At 45.9% G+C, this 23,814-nt stretch overlaps 1 protein-coding gene and 1 pseudogene across 19 annotated transcripts in view; both read left to right on the forward strand.

Moving 5' to 3' along the window:
• The window catches only part of LOC106510465 (uncharacterized), an 806,226-nt gene that overhangs the window by 141,383 nt on the left and 641,029 nt on the right, over positions 1-23,814 (forward strand). Inside the window, exon 1 of one of the 19 annotated variants that reach the window (XM_084959504.1) lies at positions 8,313-8,636. The exons of the other annotated variants lie outside the window; for them this stretch is intronic. The gene's annotated coding sequence lies outside the window, so the exon portion shown is untranslated. Of the gene's footprint in view, positions 1-8,312; positions 8,637-23,814 lie in introns of those variants that run through there. 19 annotated transcript variants of the gene reach the window in all.
• LOC146402184 (U6 spliceosomal RNA) lies at positions 3,453-3,550 on the forward strand (annotated as a pseudogene).

Raw genomic sequence — 23,814 nt, forward strand, 5'->3', positions numbered from 1 at the left:
TGATGTCCGTGTGAATAGAACATCTCTTCCTGTGGGGTTCTCAGAAGTTCTTCTGGGAACTAACTCCCTGTTTTTCTGCTTTTGGTTGGGTCTTCTTTTGAGTTGTTGACCTGTCTGTTTCGATAGTAATCTTTTTTTTTTGTCGGAGATGCTACAAATATTGTCTCCCCATCTCTTTTTTAAACGGGCTATGTTGAGGCATAATTTGCATACTAACAAATACTGTCATCGGAAGGGTACAATTCAAGGATTTTTCATAAATTTCTGGAGTTGCTCACTGTACCTCAATCCCCTTTAATTAATTAATTAATTTTTAAAATGATTTCTGTTTTTTCCGTCATAGCTGGTGTACAGTGTTCTGTCAATTTTCTACTCTATACAGCAAGGTGACCCAGTCGCACGTACTATATATATTCTTTTTCTCACATCCTGCTCCATCGTAAGTGACTAGATAGAGTTCCCAGTGCTATAGAGCAGGGTCTCATCACTCATCCATTCCATAGACAGTAGTTTGCATCTATTAACCCCAAATTCCACAACCCACTTTTAGACCTTTCCCAACACCCCAGAGATTTCTGTGTCCAGTTAATCCAGGTTCCCATCCCCTAGCCCTAGACAACCATCCGTCTGCTTTCTGTCCCAATACGTTGTCCTTTTCTAGACATTTCATAGCAATAGAATCATACAGTAGGTCGACTTTTCCATCTGGCCTCTTTCACATGGTATCATGGTTTTTAGGTTCATTCATGCTGTAGCATATGTCGGGACTTCATTTCTTTTTTTAATTTATTATTTTTAATTGAAGTGTAGTTGATTTGTAATGTTTCAGGTGTACAGCCAAGTGATTCAGCTATATTTGTGTGTGTGTGTGTGTGTGTGTGTGTGTGGGATGTGTATATATCCATATGTGTGTCGAAGTCCCAGTAAAGGACCATAGACAATGAGGGAAACTAGGGGGATGCTGGGAGACCACTCTAAGTTCAAGAAAGCCATCAGAACAAGGCAGGCTTCCTTGAGAAGTGAAAAGTGTGAGAATTGCCTCAGGTTGTTGGGTGGGGGATGGGATGAGGTCTGTGTTCAGATCAGACCCAGGGCAAGAGTTTGAGGGCTGCCCTTCACCCTTCTGCTGATTTGAATACACCATGTGGATACTAAGGAGGAGCTGCTGCTCCGAGAAAGAGGAAGGGGTGGTCCTTTCCCACCCCTACTCCCCTCGGCTGAGCCTCCTTGCCTGCCCGCTTGCGTCTCTCACGGGCGTCCCATCTTCATAAATCTGCTTCCCACCCATCACTTTGTCTCTCACTGAATTCCTTCTGTGGAGGCATGATGAACCTGAACCTCAGTGAGTCCAGACACGGGTGAGTGATTCTAATTTAAAACTGTGGGTTCAAGTCCCAGTCAGGGTTGAGGCTGGGTTCCAGTCGCTGCCTGTGTTTGGGGCTAGGTTCAGGCCGTTAGAGCTATCAGTTTCGTGTGTATATATTCTTTTTTTTACATTTTTTTTCTATTATAAGTTATTATAAGATACTGCTATAGTTCCCTGTGCTATATGTTAGATCCTTGTCGTTTATGTTGTATATAGTAGGGTGTATCAGTTAATTCCGAATTCCCAAGTTATGCTCCCCTTTTCTCTTTCGAAACCGTCAGTTTGTTTTCTATGTTTTCTATGTAAATGAATTCATTTGTATCACTTTTTAAGACTCCACACGTCAGTGATATCATGTGATACTTGTCTTTGTCTGACTGGCTCTACTTTGATAATTTCTAGGTCCAGCAATGTTGCTGCAAATGGCATTATTTCATTGTTTTGTGTGGCTGAGTAATATTATATGTGTGTATGAATATATGTGCCATATCTCCTCGTATTCATTCATCTGTCATTGGACATTTAGGTGGCTTCCATGTCTTGGCTTTTGTAAATAGTGCTGCTGTGAGCATTGGGGTGCATGTAGCTTTTACGGTTAGAGTTTTCAAGAGTTTTCATCTTTTCTGGATGTATGCCCAGGAGGGGATTGCAGGATCAAATGGCAACTCTACATTTTGTTTTTTAAGACGCCTCCCGAGGACAGTTTTCCACAGAGGCCGCACCAAAGTACATTGCTACTAACAGCATAAAAGGCTTCCCTTTTCTCCACACCCTTTCCAACGTTTAATGGTAGACTTTTTTGATAATGGCCATTCTGACCAGTGTAAGGTGGTGTCTCGTAGTTTTGATTTGCCTTTCCCTAATAATTAGTGATGTTGAGCATCTTTTCATGTGCCTATTAGTCATCTGTACGTCTTCTTTGGAGAAATGCCCATTTAAGCCTTCTGCCCATTTGTTGATTGTTGTTGTTGTTGAGCTGTATAAGCTGTTTGTATATTTTGGAAACTAAACCTTCCTTGCACACATCATTTGCAAATATTTTTTTCCCATTTTGTAGGCTGTCTTTTTGTTTTGTTTATGGTTTCCTTTTCTGTGCAAAAGCTTTTAGGTTTAGTTAGGTCCCATTTGTTTGTTTTCGCTTTTGTTTCTATTACTCTAGGAGACAGATCCAAAAAAATATTGCTATGATTTATGTCAAAGAGTGTTCTGCCTGTGTTTTCCTCTAGTAATTTTATGGTATCCAGACTTATGTTTAGGTCTTTAATCCGTTTTGAGTTTACTTAGGACTTCATTTCCTTTTATTGTTGGATGGTGTTCTATTGAAGAGACATACCATGTTTGTCTTCTCTCCCGTCCTTACTGTGTGTGTGTGTGTGTGTGTGTGTGTGTGTGTGTGTGGGTGTGCGTGTGGGTGTGGATGTGTGTGTGCACAGTCTCACACTATAAATCAACTGTAATAAAAAAAAGTTTCAGAAATTGGTGTGCCCTTTGACAAAGCCTACTAGGAAATAAATGCACAACAGTGTAGCCAGTTTTGTTCTTTAGAGTGTTGTTATATGTAAGAGTAGAACCTGGCAAAGAACCTGAATGACCAACCAAAGGAAGTAAATTAAATACATTTCAGTCTATCCAGATAATAGAATACTTTTCTTTCTTTTTGTCTTTTTAGGGCCGCACCAACCGCATATGGAGGTTCCCAGGCTAGGGGCTGAATCGGAGCTATAGCTGTCAGCCTGCACCACAGCCACAGCCAACCTATATCACAGCTCACAGCACTGCCGGATCCTTAACCCACTAGGCAAGGCCAGGGATCAAGCCTGCATCCTCATGGATGCTAGTCAGCTTCACTTCCACTGAGCCATGGCAGGAACTCCTAGATAATAGTATACTTCTCAGTATTAAAATTATATTGAGGATGAAGGAACCATTGAGAAATTCAGGGTATAATAATATAAAAAATACTATATGAGAGGTGACCTTCTGGGGTAAATATGTGTATATACATACACCGACCAGGAAAAGTGTCAATATCATGAGGTATAAATGAACCCATAGATTTTTTTATCCCTTTTCTAACATGATTTTGGAGCTCACTTCAGCACATATGCTAAAATGGGAACAATACAGCTAGCATGGCCTCTGTGCAAAGATGACCTGCAATTTTGTGAAGCATCCCATATTTTTAACATGATTTTCTATTTTCTATTATAAAAAAGTAAGTTATTTAATTAACAGCCAAACAGCATATTAGTGAAATATTTGCAGCAAATGTGATAAATGAAGGCTCGGTATCTTCACCGTATGAAGACTTCGTAGGAAATATTTAGAGAATAACATGAACTCAGAAAACAAGATACACAACCAATTAAGAAACAATCAGCTTTAATGGTGAGAGGATATATACAAATTTTAACACTAGCTAAGATATGGTTTTTAAAAATTCTAATATTTTTCTGGTGGAATTATAAACGGGCACCTTTCTTGCAGAAAGCAATCTCACATGAATTAAGAGCCTTTACATATAAGTCACAGAGCTATAAAAATATTAGAGGAAAATATAAGGGAATTTGTTAATGATGTCAGGATAGAGAAAGCCTCCCTAAATAAGCCAACAAATATAGATGCCAAAATAGAAATGATGACATGCACGTCTGCTCAAAATGTGAAGTCATTCTATGACAACAGAGCGCACAGCTCAGTTAAAAGACAAGCAAGAGATTAAGGAGGGTTAGCCTGCCAGCTACAAGTGAATAAGGAGACTGGCACATCAGTTCCCTAAAAGCAACACGGAAGGTGGAAAAAAATCAACAAAAACTACCATTTAAGTACCCTGGAAATCACCAAAGTCAGATACCAATCTGAAAATTGTCTATGCTTGTAAAACCCCTGGACTCTAAGTAAGAGCAGTGGGACTCCGCAGCATTCTGCCCTGGGACTCCAACCGTCACTCACCACCACCACCACCACCACCACCACCACCACCATCACTACCGACATCACCACTGTCACCACCATCACCACCAGTGTCACTCACCACCACCACCACCATCACCACCAGAATCACCCTCATTACCACCATCACCACCACCACCACCACCATCACCACATCACCACCAGAATCACCCTCATCATCACCATCACCACTACCACCATCGCCATCACCACCATCACCACCATCACCCTCATCATCACCATCACCACCACCATCGCCATCACCACCACCACCACCATCACCACCATCACCCTCATCATCACCATCACCACCACCATCACCACCACCACCACCATCACCACCATCACCCTCATCATCACCATCACCACCACCATCGCCATCACCACCATCACCACCATCACCCTCATCATCACCATCACCACCACCATCGCCATCACCACCATCACCCTCATCATCACCACCACCATCGCCATCACCACCATCACCCTCATCATCACCATCACCACCACCATCGCCATCACCACCATCACCCTCATCATCACCACCATCATCATCACCACCATCATCATCATCATTATCATCACCACCACCATCATCACTACCGACATCACCACTGTCACCACCATCACCACCTGTGTCACCACCACCATCACCTTCACCATGTGGTCACTGCCTCTCTACTAGCTAGGTTGGCAGAGGTTCTGCCAGGGTGGGTAACTGTGAATAGTGGCAGCTTCACCATCTGTCAGGGCAGTGCCCAAGCCCAGCAGTGTTATCGGTGGAGGTGATTGTCCTGGAGGCAGGGAGGACCAGTGCCTCTGCTGGTCTCATGTCGTGGTCTTGGTGGGAGACACCGTGTTTTTTCTATAATAAAATGTAAAAATGGAGACATTGTTTTTTGTTATAGTTGATTTACAGTATTGTGTCAGTTTCTGCTGTACAGCAAAGCAAACCAGTCATACATATGTGAGTATGTGTATACACACACACACACACTCTTTTTCTCACATTAGCCTCCATCACGCTCCATCACAAGTGGCCAGACAGAGCTCTCCGTGCTGTCTCACCCACTTCAAATGCAGCAGTTCGCATCTACCAACCCCACACCCCCTGAAACTTCTGATAGCTGTTGACCACTTGGCTTCTAGAAAACATTTCACTTCACATTCCTGTTGGTGGTGTATAGGAATAACTTTACTCCTGAAACATCAGGAATTACCATTTTAAGAACATCTCTGCAAATGTGGGAGGTAAAATCGTATCCTTTCAGTGTGTTTGGAATATATTCATAAATGTGTATACGTTTTTGTAAAAGGTCAAGTGTGTAAAGAAAATACATGTATGTGTTGCATGCATGTGTGTGTGTATATTTATGTGCATATGTATGTCTCGATTGCAAGTCATTTAGTTACTAATAAAGTTAGACATTTTTCAGGTTAAGCAATTACATTTCTTCTTTTATGAAAGGCCTCATCATGTCACTTGCCCAATTTTAAAATGAATATTGATCTTTTTCTTACTTGCTTATGGTCTTTATGTATTTTCACTTTACAGAATGAGACTGCAGTGTTTTGTAGCATGCCTTTCTTAATTTAGACTGGGTAGGGAATATAATTCCATATCATTAGTATAATGTTTATATTAATATCACAAAGATGGTACCATTATTCTCTTCCCAACTATGGTAGATTGGTTATACAAGCCAGTCAAAAAGTCCCAAGTTCTCCACCCTTCCTTGTGACTGTTCCATTTGCAGTCTGACTTTGCAAGTCCTCCAGCGATGGAGTCTTGAATCCATGCTCCCTCTAAGACTAGTTTGCCACAAGAATGAGGTTGAAGTGACAGACTTCACTGTGAGGTTCTGTGTGCTCCTGCTCTCTTGGAATCCTGCCAGTGCCATATGACCAAGCCTGGGCTGGCTGGCTGGATGATGAGTGAGTCAGAATAGTGTTACCAGCCTATTGGCTTAGCAGACAAAAGCCAATGGCCAAACTGGTAAGTGAGGTGGTACTTGACCACCAGACCCTACCAGCTAATCACAGATGTATGAGCAAGTCAGGCCCAGATTGGCTCAGCCAGCCCAGATCAACAGAACCATCCAGTCATCCCCTGGAGTTGTCAGCAATAACACACAGTGGTTATTTTGAACCACTATGTGTTGGGGTTGTTTGTTATATAGTAACATATACTTCTTTCTTAGAAAGGGAGGTGGTTCAGAATCTGGAACTTCTTTTATTCTGCAAATGACTGTTACTTTATGTGTATTATATCTTTCAATGTTATTTAAATTTTATTTGTACCTTATAATAGTATGCAGGTTTTCAAAATTCACCACCAGTGACTTTATGATTTATCTCTCGTTATTCTGCATACTGATGAGTCAAGAGTAATGCTGTCTTAAAATGTTTCTGATATAGCCCCATTTATTTTTCCTTGTACCATAATAGGTACAAGGTAGGAAAAAGGTATTTTCTGTTGATGTGTTTCACAACTCCATGATAACATGGGCTGTTTTTATACTGGTTAAGGTAATTAGAACAATAACAACCTCAGTGTAATCATGATTGTTCTGTTTGTGGGTAACGTTCAGTTCCCTACAACAAAAATACAAACAGTCAGTGAAAATTCCCCATTGTAAAAAATTCATTGTCTCAAGTTTAACTTGACATAGCAAAAAAAAAAAAAACTGAAGTAGCGTCTTACCTCAGAGCTTCAAATAAACAACGGCCAGAAATCATTTTTTTTTTAATGATAAAGACATACTTCCAAGAAAAATGGACTTTTATGTCATGCTGGCTAATATTTATGTTCTCAGTGTATTTAAGGCATCCGATTTTTATCCAGCTTTTATCTTTCTCTATATTTAGGGTAAAATGATTTGCAGAGAACATCATATTCTCACAGGTTTGTACAGTAATCAAAATTTCATAATCTCTCAAGGTTCTTTGTGACCTATTTTGAATCTGATTTTAATCAAGGCCGAATGAAAAATGTGGGATTTGTAGCTTAATACTTTCCTAGCATTTTAGTAATTTTCTTCTCTAAGATCATAAATAAATGTTAAAATTTATGTTACGTCATTAACTTATCTACAGAGATCATTTAATTACTTTCGGATGCCTCTCTTTGGCTGGATATAATATTCTCGGGTTGCCCATCTCTTCCCTCCTGCGAGGCACTCAGGTTGGGCGTAATCCAGGTTTCTTCCAACATAAACTGTTGGGACGCTGCGTGATTTTTTCTCCTTTCTCGATAACCACTTTTCTCCCCGAATTCTCCTAAGGGTCTTCTGTCCTTAACTTTAAAAGACAAGATAAACCAACACCAATAAAACAGCTTTCGTGTAGGTGTTGCTTCCTTTCTGTTGGTCTCACCTGCCTTTTCACTTACAGGATAAGTTATTCGGCTTCTCTGCAGCCTTGCATTTTACTTTGGTTTCCTCCGTGTTGGTTTCCTGTGACATCCATTATCCGTCTGTTGGCATTGGAGCTTTGCCATTTTTCTTACTTATTACCTTCCCTCTCAACTTCTGTTTGCTCTTTTACTTACTCTTCTGTGAAAAGCACACCAAGCTTGTTCTCCACATTTTTTTTTTTCCTACGTGAATTTTCTTGTTCGCTGTTTTTAATACCATCTTCTTTACACTGCGGTTGTGAGGTTGTCTTGTTTTTCCTTACAAATGTCAGGAACCATTGTATCTCTCTAGATTATCTTATCCATATGTCTGATGTGAGTTTCCCACTGAGAAGCAGATCCTAAGCAAGGATCCAGTGCCTGTACAGTTAAGAGATGACAGCGAGTAAGCAATGAGCTATTAAGTAGCTGACTCACAGTGAGCAACTGAAACTAAATCCCCAATGAAAATGCTAGGACATGGTATGAAACACGTGTTCCAAATTATGCCATCCGCAGTGCGAGGAATCTGGGATATTTATACTCCACACCTGTCAGTCAGTGCTCAGGGGCTATTAGTAGGGGGGCGTCAGTTTTCCAGGGACCACCAGCTCACCAAGCCCTGGCCATATTGGATTCCTGCAGCCTGAGGGCGTTACTCCGAAAAAGATACGGGTGTTGGTCCTTGTGGATGAAGCCTCCAACCCAGAAGCCAGAAATCATAAGCCAGGAGAGTGTTGCCTTTGGCTACAACAGATGAGAAGCAAATCGCCATAACTAGATGCTGCCCTCAAAGAGCTCTGTTGACCAGGATGGGATACAAGTACAGAGGCTGGCACTTTGGAGCCCGGATTGAAATTCAATTGGCTTTGGCTACCACATGGCTGTCTAACATCTCTGAGACCGTCATTTCCCACGTGTAAGGTGGGTATTGTCATATAGGGTTGCTTTGAAGGTCAAATATGATAGCACCTGGTCTCAAGGAAATCCTTAAACATAAAAATGTTATTAAAAAAAAATTCCCCTGGGACTTTGCCTTTGAATGTAGCTTTGACCATATCTCTTAATTTTGTGATGTAGTTTTTTTTGTGGTGTTCTAAATAATGTGTGGTGTGTGTGTGTGAGTGCGTGTGCACACACTCCTTATCTGATGCAAGGCCATGTAAAAGAGCTTGGCCCTTATTTTGTGTTTCGATGTTTAAAGTGCTTTCTCCTTAAACACAAATCCTTTTCTGGCCCAGGGGAGTCCCGGGAGTTTCCGTGGATAAGGAATTCTGCTCAAAAGAGGTTGAGGAAGCTCCCACAGGAGGAAGTAACAGAATCGGAACTGGCTCCAAGGCCCCTCTGACTTCTGTCCCATCGTGTGGCAGGCAGATAATGACCCCCAAAGATGTCCATATAAAATATAAGCGCTGTTTTATTTTATGTGGCAAAGGGACGTAAATCTGTGAACCGGGATCTCGGATGGGAGATAATCCTGGGTCACCTGCGTGGGCCCCATCGCCGCCCGAGGGACCTCTTAAGGGGGAGGCGGAGGCGGAGGCGGAGGAGGAGCCGCGATGAGGGAGGCAGGTGTGCGTGTTGAGTGGGAGTGGAGCCAGCCCGGGAACCAGAGGGCGAGGACGGCGAGAGAGGGGGAGATGTGCAGGCGCTGTGCTGCTGCTTGGGACCCGGATGCGAGGGCCCTGAGCCGCGGAGTGCAGGCGGCCTCTAGAACCTGAGACGGGCCGACAGCAGGTCTCCCCTGGAATCTCCCAAGGGGCCCAGCGCTGCCGCCGTCTTGGTCTCAGCCCCTCGGACCGGTTTCCCGCTTCCGACCTCCAGAATCGTAACATGGTACCTTTTCCTTGAAGTCTTTCAGTTTGTCGTCATTTGTTAGGACAGCCACAGGGAAGGGATATGTGGTCATGGTAACAGCTTTGCACCTTCCACGAGTGCTTTAAGCAGTTAGCAGTTGTTGACTCATTTTTCATGCAGGGAACTGTGCGAGGCTGGGCGGGCAGAGACCTCAGAGCTGGAGCAGTGGCGTGGACAGTGAGAAGCCTTTTCTGTGGATTCAACTAGAGGCAGGCTGAGGGTACTCCAGGAGTGGAGAGTGCGAGTTCACAAAGGGTCAGGGTGCAGCTGGCGCAGAGTCATAAGAATGACCACCGGGCTACCTCGGGAGAGAAGGGAAAAGACTATCCTGGGTAGTGGGAACAGCATGGGCGAAGCCTTGGGAGTTCGGAGTGTAGGGTTGGGCAGAGGGAGCACAGGTAGCAGCTGGGGCCCCCTCAGGTCCCCGTGGGGGATGGTAACAGATGTGACTGGGCAAGTGCCCTTCCCCCACCTCCCACGCTCCCTTCGCGCTTCTCAATACCAGCCTCTGTGCTTTCCCACAAAGCACGTGTGGGCCTGTCTCAGGTGCTCTGGGTTGGGATCTGGGTCCTCTCAACAGAGAGAGGGAAGCAAGTCAGCGTCGGCCCCTCACTTCGCCCGGCTCTGAGCCGTAAGTGCCAGACGTCAATAAAAATAATCAAAGGAGGCAAGCAGCCCTTAAACAGTTTTAAGTCCAGGACTGGGAGGGTGCAAGGGGCTGGGGAATATTGAGATACCTGGACGAAGCCGTGTGTTTTCCCGATCAGTACCAGGTGCTGATCCAAAGATCAGGATGGTGGTTGTTTAGTTTTCCTACCTTGAGGGGAAGGCCATATTCTCTCGCCTTTTCCGCACATCTCACCTGGGAGACGGTCTTCTCTCCAGAATCTGCAGGTTTCCCAGGTGAGGTCTGCACACCTTCCATCTCTGGAGCCTCCCCGGGGCTGGGTCTCAGGTTTGGTTGAGGTCACGGGCTCCGTCCTGTGAATCTTTTACACCAGAACTCAGATTCCCTTCTACTCTGCCAGTGGTTGCAAAATTCAAATAGCAAACACTTCTCTATGTAGCTCACATAAAAAAATCTGGTCTAATTTGTTTTGAAAGGTGTTAGGGAACAGACACCTTCCAGTAATGGGAAAAGGTAGCAAAGATGAGATACTGCCTGGGCATGCTTGGTGTTTATTTTAGCATCCCTTGCCAGGTTTAAATAACCTAGTCAACTGGTAGGGCCTTCTGACTTTCCCCTTGGCTCTGTGCAGTATGGACAGAGCACGGTGCCCAAAGGCTGGGTGAACCAGCTCCTTAATCTCCCCCCAGTGTCATCTCACGTCATTAGTTTTGGTTTATTTTTATGGCATGTACCATGGGCCAGGCTTTTTTTTTTTTTTTTTGGCAGTATAGTTGATTTACAATGTTGTGTTAATTTCAGGCTTTCTTTTAAATGCTTAAAGATGTTAATTCATTTGATTTTCATAATAATCCTGCATGGTAGAGACTATTGTTATCTCAGTTTAAATGATGAAAAAACTGAGGCACAGAGAGGTTAATGAATTTCTCAAGGCCTCAGGGCTAGTTAGTGACAGAGCTGGGATTCAAACCCAGACCCTTTGGTTTTGTTCTAATTCAGCCTCCTTAGGAATGAGAGTTTTGGTTGTTCTGTGATGTCTTCTTGCCTGCCCACCTCTGCTCCGGGTCAGAAGCCACGTTTCTCACGTGCCAGTGTCTTCTGGCCACTCCTCTACCAGCCCTGTGCTCTTGCAGAGGGTTGGGTTCTGTCTGCTTGTATGGTCTTGGCCTTGGCAGCTTCACGAGGCCAGGAGAGAGGAGCAGGAATCACCCCCCACCACCACCACGTTCCAGGAGCCACCAGGCCCCAGGCCAGACACCCCCAGGGAAGAGCCCCAGCACCCTGGGCTGCCACCCATGGAGGTGTCCTTTGCCAGTGGCACGACCAGGCCCTTTCTTGGAAACTGACAGGGATGCCAGCGGGGAAAACGCTTAGACTTCCTGCTGTGTACACCCTGGATTGCTACCCAGACCCACCGCAGTCGCAGAATTGAGGGCAAAAATGCCCAAGTTCTTTCACCATCTGCTTTGAAGTCCCATCATTTTTCGGTGGGGCTTAAGGGATGTGCTGATCCCTTGCGGTCTTTTGCTAGTGCTCTGGACTAGGGAACTGGAACGAGGTGCTGCGGGACTGGCCTCTCTTGGTAAAGGCACATCCCTTGCGTTGACTCTATGTATGCCCTGTACAGAGAGCAGTTGGATTTTCTGAGTTCAAGATGGCACTCGAGCAATTTCCTTCTGTTGCTTGTTCACTCAGTTAACACATAAAGACAAGCCAGGCCCTGTGCAAAGCACACAGAAACCAGAAACAAACCAGCCACAGTTCCTGCTTCATTGAGCTCACAGTCTCCTGGGGGAAAACAGATAAATGAGCAGTTGTATCCAGGATGGAGAAGTGCTTTGACAGTAGCAAAGTGGGAGAGACAGGCAGCTTACCCAGGGTTACCTGTTAGAAGCTGATGCCCGTACTGGGTCCTGGGGTGGATGGGAGTTACCTGTGCAGAGGATGATGGGAGGGATGGTTTAGGCATCAGGAATAGCATTTGTAAAGGTATGCACAAGGAGAAAACATTTCTGAGTGATGCCTAATGGGACACTTGATCATAGGATTAAGAACTTGTCAACCAAATAGATGCTCTCGTGTGAGTGAGCGATATTTGGCACTGCAGCAGCCACCTTGTGATAATGAGGCTGTGAGCCTGAGGATTAGAGCCAACTCCTATGGGATATTTTGTAAAGAAAATAGCCTTAGGATCTAAGCAACTTTGGGGATGTTATTTTCAGCTGAAAGATATTAACTGATACAGCTGTGATAAGGATTTTTTTTTTTGCTTTTTAGGGCCACAAAAAAAGTGAGACTTTTCATATTCTTTCAAAGACTTGGTGTGATCGCCCATATTAATCTTAGTCCTTCTAATAGGTAGTGGTATCTTGTAGTTTTCATCTTTTTTTTTTTTTTTTTCTTTTTAGGGCCGAACCCGAGGCATATGGAGGTTCCCAGGCTAGGGGTCGTGTTGGAGCTGTCACTGCTGGCCTACAGCCATAGCAATGCAGAATCTGAGCTGCGTCTGCAACCTACACCACAGCTCACAGCATCGCCAGATCCTTGACCCACCACTGAGCAAGGGCGCAGGGATCAAACCCGCAACCTCATGATTCCTACTTGGATTCGTTTCTGCTGCACCACAATGGGAACTCTTTTGATAAGGAATTTGACCTTTAGCTTATGACAATGGGCAGACATAAAACATTTTGGGAGTTCCCTGGTGGCTCAGTGGGTTAAGGATGCAGCATCGTCACTGCTGTGTCTCAGGTTGCTGCTGTGCCAGGCATTCAATCCCTGGTCTCATAACTTCAGCATGCTGTGGGTCTGGGCACAGAAGAAACAAAAACAGACAGAAACCCCCAAACCAACCCAAACCAAAACCTTAGAAAAAATGTTTTAAGCAATCTGTTTTCTTTAGACATGTCATACCCATGATGGGGGGGGGGGTGTTTTGTCGATGTTTCACCCTCCAGGTCTGCCCCTGCTTTATCAGTCTAAATAAATATCCATCTAAATGGAGCGATAGGTGCGGGCACGTCTCCATCCCAAACCGCTTCCTAGAACGCAAATCCTTGAGAACTGTCACCTGCTAACAGGCCACACTCAGTGCAGATATTCACAAGGAGGACAGCCGCTCTCTTCACACCCGCCCCTCGGCTTTGGAAAACTTTTCAAGTTCATCATTATTTATAAAGTTAAGACTCATGATGCAAAGGTTTCTCTTTGATGTGGGACTGTTTTCGAAGCCTCAGTGACCTATATTGCCGACGTACTCTGTACGAGGTGAGGCAGGGACCGGCTAGGGAATTACCCGTGTTTAATGAACACTAAAATTAGAATTTGACTGAAATCCACAGAAATGGCTCGACAGCAAGTTCGAGATGCCCCTGGGGAGCTGTGGGCAGCTCAAATTTACCCACAGGCGTTTTTGAAAATGTTTTTTTTTTTTTTTTTTTGAATCAGCATAGTTGGCTCTTTTGAGCGGGGAATGCTGCTGGCACTCAAAAGCTTCTCCCGCCCCATGCCCCAGCCCCCTGACACTGGTGCTTTGGGGACAGACAAGCGCCTCTGTGAGCCTTTGTCCCATTGGTCATGCCCCAGTGGGCACAGAGCATGGAGCCTGGCAGTGGTCCATCTTCCCTGTTGGCAGTGGCCATAGTCCTCCTGGAAAGTTCTAAGAAAAATCATAGCCTTGAGAGCGGGTGTATGGCCAGCTGAATGGGACCCTAGATATCCTTCTGTTCTGTGGACCCCAGGAGGGGTGCCTTGGGGTCAATTTTGGTATCCTGAAAGGTCTAATAGAAACTCTCCTTTTAATGAGAACAGAGGCATTGCGTGAATAAATGAGCTTAGTTTGGTGACCATCACCCCAAACCCAGGAATAATAAGGACAAAAAACAGCTAAGAAACGAAGTCCTGGGTGGTGGTGAGGGATGAGTCAGGAGGGGAAGCAGCCAGGAAGCAGGCACAGAACTAAACTGCAGAAGGCGGATCCTTGGTTCCGAGGTCGGTGTGCTCTGTTCTGGGGGGTCCTCAGCCCACTGTGCACACGGACGGTGTACGAGGGGCCCTGGAATTCTGCGGGAGCATTTTCACGTACTCGTGTAATCGTAAGATTTCATTTTCTAAGTTATAAAAGAATGCTCGTAAAAAAAAAAGAAAAAAGATGTCAGTGGTGATCTCCAGCTTCCCTGCCGTCTCTCCGCACTCGGAGGGTGAGATCTTCGATAGCATTTTATACTCTCTTGTTTCTAAATCACAGGCACATGTCTGTGTATTTTTAATAGAGTATTACCCTCTTTACCTGGCATTTTGCTTTTATACTTAAAAAATATCATAAAAAAGATGACAATCAAAAAAACTCATCCGGAGTTCCTGTCGTGGCTCAGTGGTTAGTGAATCTGACTAGGAACCGTGAAGTTGCAGGTTCGATCCTTGGCCTTGCTCAGTGGGTTAAGGATCCGGCGTTGCCGTGAGCCGTGGTGTAGGTCACAGATCCCACGTTGCTGTGACTCTGGCGTAGGCAGGTGGCTACAGCTCCGATTGGACTCCTATCCTGGGATCCTCCATATGCCACAGGAGCGGCCCCAGAAATGGCAAAAATAAGACAAAAAAAAAAACAAAACAAAACTCATCGAAAGTGTCTTTCTTCATATGTATGTATCATCTAATTGTTCTTAATAGTTCTCTGTTAGGAATTTCTCAATTTATTCACTATCCCTCATTGGTCCATTCCTTTATCTTCTCAGAATGTAAATTTGTGACTAGTACCCCGACCCAGGGTAACTAGTCAGCTTATAAGAATCACCTGGAGATCTGAATAAACACAGATCTGGGCCCCCACTTTCAACAGTTGTGAGTCAGTAGGTGTAGGTGGGCCTGGGAATTTGCATTTCTAAAGCTCCCAGGTGTGGTACGATGCTGCTGGCTGAAAACTAGCCTTTGAGCAGTTCTGCCCTCTTCTAAAATCTCAATCCACTCAGGTGTGATGGGTAATTTTGTCTCTTAATTCACTGGTTTGACCGTAACACTCCTGAAAGTTTGTCTTTCCTCTTTCCCAGCCTCAACATCCCCCCTCCCTGATTGTGGGTGCCTGGTGCCATTGTCCCATGCTTTATGGTGCCCGATGTGCCCACTTCCTGTGTCATTGTAGCTCCTAATGGTAGCAGGCATCACACTGCATTTGAATTATAACCATATCCCGCGTAACAGTGATAATCCATACTCAAACCTCAGACACTGCTTGAAAATGTTAACCAGAGGCCTGGTTAGAAAATTATTTGGCATTACACATCAACTGCAAAACTTTAAAGTTTCTTAAATCAAAACTGAGACTCAGTGAAACACCTATATCTGTAACAAGTTAGAATATAAAATGCCTAAAATTTTGGTTCAGGACACGAGCCACCAAATGACGTAAATGTTATCCATCAGAGGGCTTGTCTGCAGTGAGGCTTCAGTACGCTTCTTAGCACTGGCCTCATCTGGGACCTGGGTCCCTTTTGCTGACCTCTCAGCTAGCTCTTTAAATGTCCACACGTCATTCTGACATTCTAATGATTTTATATCCGAGGTCACTCAATTCTTTATTTGCACATTGTTTTAAAATACATATTGCACTGGGTATTGTGGTTGCAAATATGTTTCCCTTGATAAACGCTGGCAGAAAAGTGTGCTACTAAGAAACAGTTGCCTTCTATGAAGTTTAATTCTTAAAGGTATTCTGCTGCTAGAAAAATGTTAACAGGGAGATGCCAGTCAGCAGCACCACCTGGAGAAATTTATCTTTCAAAGGATTCACGGGCTCCTCCCCCCAGAGATTCACATTCAGTAGGTCTGCCAGTCGGGCGGTGGGGTCTTGGAATCAATCCCCAGCTTTTTCACATAAAAAAACAGGTACAAGGGTCTCTGCCAATGAGACGATGAGCTCTTCCACCACAGGAATTCTTGCATATCTCCTTACCCAGGCGTCCAGAAGGAAGCAGTGTTCTAATTGAGGGAACTGCAGTGATGCTGTGCATACAGCAGGCCTCCCTTCATGCTCATCCCGAACTGTTTGTCTGGAGCCAGCCTCTTTGAAGACAGTCTTTGTGCACCTGCTGTAAGGAATCCCTGCAGGTCTTGTGGGTGTTGGATCGGGAAGAGTGTTTTGTGGGAAACATTCCCCCCTCCTGAGCCAGCAGGTTTGTTGTTTTGCAAGACTAAGTGTTTCTTGAAGCATCTGTGAGCCCTGAGTGAAGCCTGATCCTTGTTGTCATCATTATTGTCATCTGATTCTCATGCCCTCCTGTCCACCCTGGGGCTGGGTCAAGCTGCCTGCTTCCTATGCTCTTGCCTGCAGTAAAGCTTCCTGCTCTTGACCTTGGGGTCCATCAGATTGCCCTTCACTCTGCCTCTCCGGCAAATTCAGGGTTGCCTCTGGGGCTCTCACCTTTCATTTTATTTTCACTTAATCCTTCGGGGGCTTCTATTTTTATCCTGTGTTTGAGGTGTCGAGACTGTTTAAGGTGAGGCCTTTGCTATGGGAGCAGCTCTCTTCCAAGGGATAGAAGCTGCTGTCCCCATGCGGCCACCCTGGAGCATTTACCTGTCCACACTGGGTGATGACAAATGTTCTAAGTGTCTGAGGTCACGTGCTTTTTCTGCATCGGTCACGTCTTTTATCCATAGCTCCTTTTCAAGTGTAATTATTTTAGCTAGTATCAGTAATTTGCTTTCTAAGCCTGTAATATTCTGTCCCTACAGTAAGGCTCTCAAACTCTTTGTGATCGGAGTTTCATCTCTCCCATCTCTTTCTAACACCCAGGGCACCCAGGAGAACCGAGAGACCACTTGTTGAATGAAACCTTTGGCCCCTGACATGGCCATGGATACATAGCAAACAAAGACAGTCATAAACAAACTTCAGGTGTTCCTGCCATGGTGTGGTGGGATTGGGGGCACCTCTGGAGAGCTGGGATTCAGGTTCCATCCCTGGCTTGTCACTGTGGGTTAAGGATTCAGTGTTGCCACACCTGTGGCGTAGGTCACAACTGCGTCTCGGATCTGATCCCTGGCCTGGGAACTCTGTACGTCTCAGGGCGGCCAGAGAAAAAGAAATAAAATTGAATGGTGTATTTTTGAAAGAGTGAAAAATGTAAGTTCTTAGTTTACCAAAGTTTTTACAAAAATGTTTGAACAAGTGAAAAAGTCTTAAAATGTAAAAAAGTGCTCCCCACCGTTCTCCAGTCTCTACAAGTGAGGGCACTCAGTTGAATTTTGTCGTTTGGCGTTCTATAGCTTTTTCTATTAGAGAAACAGATATATAAATATACAGGCACATGTCTCTATGTGTTTTCAGTGGGGTTTTTCATGTGTTGCCCGCTTACAGTGGTATGTAATCACCCCGAGAGCGTGACCTGCTCTCTGTCCAGAATGGGTTGCTTGGCGTGTCAGGGACCTGCCACTTGGACATCTCCATGGCGATGCCACCTCACCTTCCTCCAGAGAAGTGGACAAGCCTGTTTGAGCAGAAGCCTAACCACAGAGGGTGAGAGGGACTCGAAATGGTCCCCAGCCCCATGCTGAATTATCGCCCACGCCTGTGTCTGCAGCCCGGTCGTGTTTTCTCCCTCCTTAAACACCCTGTGCCCCCCCCAGCCCCCCACCACCAGGCTTCAGCTCTTCCTCTGCCTGGAACATCATTTCCCAGTCCTCTTAGTCTGTTAGGGTCTGGCTAACTTTCCAGATCTCAGCTTCCATGTCACCCCTCCAAGCAGCCGATCCTGACTCCCCTGCCCCTCGGACTAGCTTTAGGGGCCCCTCCACTGTGTCACCATGGCGCCCTTTCTCCCCCCTCCTCAGTGTTTTATCATCCTCGGGAGCAGTTTGCCCGTTTGGTGGACAGGGAGATGCACCGTCCCTTCCCCTTCCAGGAAGGGCTTGAGGCGCGGTGGCAGGAGGTGTAGACGGCCCAGGGCAGGCTTCTTCAGGGAGAGAGCCATGTTGGCAGGGTCTGTCCCCGTCTAGTGACTGAGCCAGTTGGGGAGGCAGAGATCACCTTTTCACCCTGCTTCAGGGCAGCTCCGACAGGTTAGTCCCCTGGGTGACACAGGTGGACTGAGGCCTCAGGGGGCCTGCATCACAGCCCACTTCCTCCCTCTGCCCAATCCTGCGTCTTCTCCTTGTATTATAGGTGTTGAGCCTTAATCAGCATCCTGTCCAACCAAGTCCGTCCCTCTTTCTCAACTCACCTCCGACATTTAGTTAGTTAGTTGTCCCCCTGCCTTGGTGAGGGCCAGGGAGAGTCTCGGTCACTCCTCAATCCCCCGCACCTGTGACGCAGTAGAGGGTGAATATTTGTTGATGCATTTATTGAATGGATGAACGAATGAATGACCGAGTTTGGATGGCTCCAAAGGGAGCTCAGATGCTGGTTTCCCCCGTCCTCTGCCACCCGACCCCCTCTGCCCATCACCCTGCAACCTGAGCCTGCCACCCCCTCTCCCAGTGGAGAAGCCGCGGCCATTGTCTCTCTTCCCTTTTGTTCTCCATCCTTGCCTGTCCCTGGGAAGCTGGGCCGGGGTGCTGAGCAGCCGCAGCAGACAACCCCTTTTATTCCTTTTGACGGCCTCGGGGAAGTTTGATGGGGACATTTCCATAATCGATGAGGGAGCCCTGTCACCCCAAACATGGCGTCTTTAAAGAGAATAGGTTTATGCAAATTAGATATTGACGGAGTAATGATTAATTGGCCCTGAGCCTTTGTTAATATGCAATTGTAGTAACAGAGATACATTTATAATTATTTTGGTTAATTGTTCAAACAAGCACTCAGGACTTAATTGCACAGAGTAATTGAAGAGCCCGGGTAGCAGGATTCTTTCTTTCCAGAGAAAAATCACAGTTGTTTAACTACTTGGGTTCCTGTGCTGAGGGCGTAGGTGGTTCTTTGAGGTCATGGTATCTCCAGAGGAGAAGGGGTAGTTGCATCTTCTTGGGTCTTCCTGTGTTTGCAGAGGGTCAGGGTTGCGGGCTTTGAATTTGGCTAGATCAAGGTTCAAAACTCCACATTGCCTCTTCCATAGCTCTGTGCTGTGGGGCAAGTTATGCAGCAGCTCTGAGCTAGTTGCCTAATCTGCAGAATGTGAGGAATAGCAGTTAACCTAGGCAGCAGTGGGAAAGCCAAATGAGGCAGCCCTCTGCGAGGTGCCCTGTACCTTTCGGGAGCGGGGGCAGCGGTAAATTAAAGCCCAGCTGCCTGCAGAGGCCGGGAGGATGGAGGTGGGTACCTGCTGCCCCGCACCTGTGAGCACATGAAGGGGAGGCACTCGGGGGAAGGAGGGCATAAAAGGCCTGACTTCGAGAGTTTATTTAAAAACGTAGATCTGGGAACAGATTGGGTGAACACGTGCCTGCTCTGTGCTCAGCTGCACAAGGTGATGACGGCGCTTTGTGGACGAGCTGGTTGGCTGCCCACCTGAAGGTGACCTGCTTCTGAAGCTGTTAATAGATTTCAACTTTCTCTCGTGTCCCTTTGTTCAAACTCCAGTCTCTCTCTCTCCCTCACTCTTGCACATGCACACACTACAAACATGGCACTGGGGAGGGGGAACTTGATGCTGTCTGATAAGGGGGCAGTCCTTTCCATGGTCCCCGAGTTTCCCTCTGGCTCCTCCTGAAAGTGGACCGTCCCGGCCATGCAGGGCGAGAGGTTGCAGGATGAGCTGGTCATGGCTCTGAAATCCAGCGCCCGTGGGAGCGGAGAGGAGATGGCGTGGTGTTCAGGGCATGGGCTCCACCAGTGGCTTTGCCAGTCCCGGCTTTGCACTTCAAGTCTCTGACCTTGGACAGGCTGTCTACCCCCTCTCTGCCTCAGTTGGCCCATGAGTAGTTCGGACCCCATAGGGTTGAAGCGAGATGGAAGTGGGACCCACGTGTTGAGTAGGGTGTTTGTTTGGCACGGTGCCTGCCGACTGTGAGCATCCGAATGATGTGCGGTGGTGAAGGTGAAGGTCAGGGTCCCCGCGGAGCTCAGGGAGCCCTTCAGGAAGCGTCAGAGGTACCACCTGGGGGGACCCTTTGCTACCTCACCCCATTAACCGCAGCCGTCAACAGAGGCACCCAGAGGGGACAAATGGCAGGGCATGAGATGTTTCTTTCCTTGGTCTCCTGGCTGGTGGGCAACGATGCTTGGAGGACACCTAGTGATTTCTTCGGGACCCTCTACTCAGCATGGCTGCTCATGCTACCTTTCATCCCCTCCAGATGAACCCCCAGAGCAGAAGGAGACGGGCATAGGGGGGGCTTCACAGTAGGCAGACCACCGGAACACTGACTTGCTGATTCAGCCCCAGCACCTGCTGTGCAGTGAATGATTCTGTCTTGTGAGTGTGTCCTCTTACCTCTGTGGGTGTGAGTCTCCGTAAAGAAAGCCGCCCTGGGTGCCCCACAGGAACCGTGGGCTTGCGCAGGCTCATCGCATTGGGTTTCCTCATCCACCTGGGTTGGGGATTTTGATGAGCCCCACTTTGCAGGGAAGCAAGCTGAGGCTCAGAGAGGCAAAGTGCCATTTGTACTTAGGAGGCACGGATTGCCATTTCCTGGTACACTGGGGCATCCCTTTTCTTGACATCCTCTGCAGTGTAGTCACTGAGGTTTGGAATTTTGCCCTCAAAGCTCCATGGAAGACTTTGGTCCCTTTTAAGATGAAAATCTTGGTGTTAAGGTGGGGATGTGTTCAGACCCTTGTTGAAGCAGTTCCTGGTTAAGGGGTTTGTGGTTGTCGAGTGGGGTGTCTGGGCATTTAGAGCTGAAGTTATTGCTGGGTTTTACCCCTCGGCCAGCTGTTTACTCTCTGAGCTTTGTTTCCTTCATCTGGAAAAGGTAACCACCAGGGTGCCTGTCTCATCAGGGTGCGGTGGGAATTAAATGCCCAAAGGCACTGGCAGGACGTAGCACGTCTTGTGGTGCAGCATTATAGCCTGATAGATCATGTTGTTAATTGTTGTTATTATTATTATTATTACTGTCATTTATTTATTGAGATTACCGAGGAAAAGTGTGGGTTACAGATGTTGAGAAGGGGGTGGAGCAGGATTGGTTGGGAGATCCCTGGCTCTCCTTGGGGAAGGGCTTCTCAGGAACCGCAGGTGTCTTGCCTCAAAAGCTGACAAATTTAAAATGTACGGGGAAGGAGCCTCTGGGATAATCCAGGGTTTCTGTTAATGGCTGCTTATGTCCCACATGACAAGGGTTCAACTTGCAAAGACTACGAGGGAAATAACACACCGGAATGACCGCGGCATTCCTCATCCGCTGTTTGGTACAGAGACAACCAATAGTCCTTGAATGTGTGAGTGAATGAGGTAGTGGACTCACGGCTCTGGGATTTTGTTCTTACAAGAATTTTGCTCTCTCTTCCACCTTACCCTCTCCTTTCTCCTCCTTCCCTGTCATGCCCCCCACCCCTCGCCCCCGCAACCCTGATGCCTCATTGCAGTAGGCCAAATGCATGAGGACATTTCTGAAAACACTGCCACCTTAGCCACTTTGCTGCCACCTGCAGACTCGGATTCTGCTTAGGGTGTCATCTCATCTGCCTGGATCCCCAAGTCTGGCCTCAGGCCACTCATTCTTAGCAGCCTGTCCCCAAACGCCAGGGCCCACCTCGCTGGCTGTTCCCCAGGCTTCCTAGAACCTGGGAATTTAGGAACCTTTCTAGTCCATGATTCTCAAGCCATCTGTTTATTTCATTCTTTTGCCCCTGAGGAGGCTGCAACTAGGAAGCAAAGAACTGCTCCCTGTAGTGTGTACGATCCAGGCATTTTGCATGCAGTGGGATTCTCCGGGCGCCCAGAGGGACTGGACGGGCTGTCTTGTCACCTTTCTGTCTCTGGAAATACTCTTTGTCTCCAGGTCAGCTTGGTCTGACCTTGCTGTGATTGCCAGGACTTTCTGATGGCCTGGGGTCCTTTGTCACATCTGTTTACTTTCAGCCTGTCTCTGTCTTCCTACTTAAGACACATTTCTTGTCGACAATACATAGTTGGGTCTTGATTTTTTACCTGTCCAAACAAATTTGTGGCTATTTTTTTTTTTTTTTTTTTTTTTGTCTTTTTAGGGCCACACCCACAGCATATGGAAGTTCCCAGGCTAGCAGTTCAATTGGAGCTATAGGTGCGGGCCTACACCACAGCCACAGCCACAGCAACATGGTATCCGAGTTGTGTCTGCAACTTACACCACAGCCCATGGCAACGCCCAGTCCTTAACCCACTGGGCGAGGCCTTGGATGGAACCCACATCCTCATGGACACTAGTCGGGTTCGTTACCACTGAGCCATTTTGTGCCTTTTGCATTGGAGTGTTTATTCTGTTAGTATTGCATATCATTATTGATGTAATTGGATTTAAGTCTCGTTTACTGTTTGTCTCCTCTTTTTTATTTTTGCTCGTCTGTACCCTCCTTTCCTAACTTTGGGTGTTTGTGAAGATACATTAGAATGCATGTTAGAATTCTGTTATCAGCATTTTAGATGAGCCTGTTTTAGTGGTTTTATAGGCACTTGAATATATCTATCCTGAACTATGTTCAGTCTCCCTATGGTCAATATTGCCTCGGTTCCAGCAGAACATGGAAAACCTCCAGCCGTACGGGTCTGTTTACTCCCACTCGAATCTCTATGTTGCAGTTGTACATAAGTATTATGTCTACATATGTCATAAACCTCAACATTTTATAATACTTGTTTTAACCCGAGGGACAGCAAAAACTGTGCAGGTCAGGAATTGACACATCGCCTGCCTTTGTAAATAAAGTTTTATTGGAACATAGCTGTGCTCCCATTTTTACATATTGACAGTGGTTACAAGAAGGTGTGGCAGAGACCACATGCTGCAAAGTTTGTAATTTTTTGCTATCTTCCGGCCCTTTACTGAAAATAGCTGCTGACCCCTGCTTTAACCTATCATGTATATTATAAAGAAACTAGGGGAGGAATATCTTTTATAGCTCTTCAGATATTTATTGCATATGAAGCTCTTCTTTTTTTCTTAACTGAAATTTAAATCGCATAATGTATGATCAACTGTAATATATACAGTTGAATATATATTTGTGTTAGGCATGCGACCTGGCAATTTGACATTTATATTTATTCTAGATTAATCGCCGTGATACATCTAGTAACCACCTGTCGCCCTTCAAAGTGATTACAATATTAGTGACCGTATTCCCTAAGCTCTACATCATTGTATTACTGGACTTACTGTATTACTGGAAGTTTATAATATATCTCACCCCACCCCACACCTCATCCCAAGTCTCCCCTGGTGACTGCCAGTTTGTATCTATAGGTCTGATTCTGTATTGTTTTGCTTGTCCATCTGTTTTATTTTTTAAATAAGTGAAATCATAGTATTTGTCTTTCTCTGTCTGACTTACTTCATTCAGCATAATGCCCTCTAGGTCCATTCATTTTGTTTCAGATGGCAAGAGTCTATTCCTTTTTTATGGCTAAGTAGTATTCCAGCATATATGTAAACAGACCGCATCTTTGTCCTTTAATCTGTCGATGAACACTTAAGTTCATATATAAGTGAATATAGAGGCACATGTATCTTTGTGATTAGTGTTTTTGTCGTCTTCATCTA

The sequence above is a fragment of the Sus scrofa genome, chromosome 6 (assembly GCF_054392235.1).
Source record: "Sus scrofa isolate SSC_HxYL_T2T_F1_AM1 chromosome 6, Sscrofa_HxYL_maternal_Yorkshire_Landrace_v2.0, whole genome shotgun sequence".
In the NCBI taxonomy this organism is placed as follows: domain Eukaryota; kingdom Metazoa; phylum Chordata; class Mammalia; order Artiodactyla; family Suidae; genus Sus; species Sus scrofa.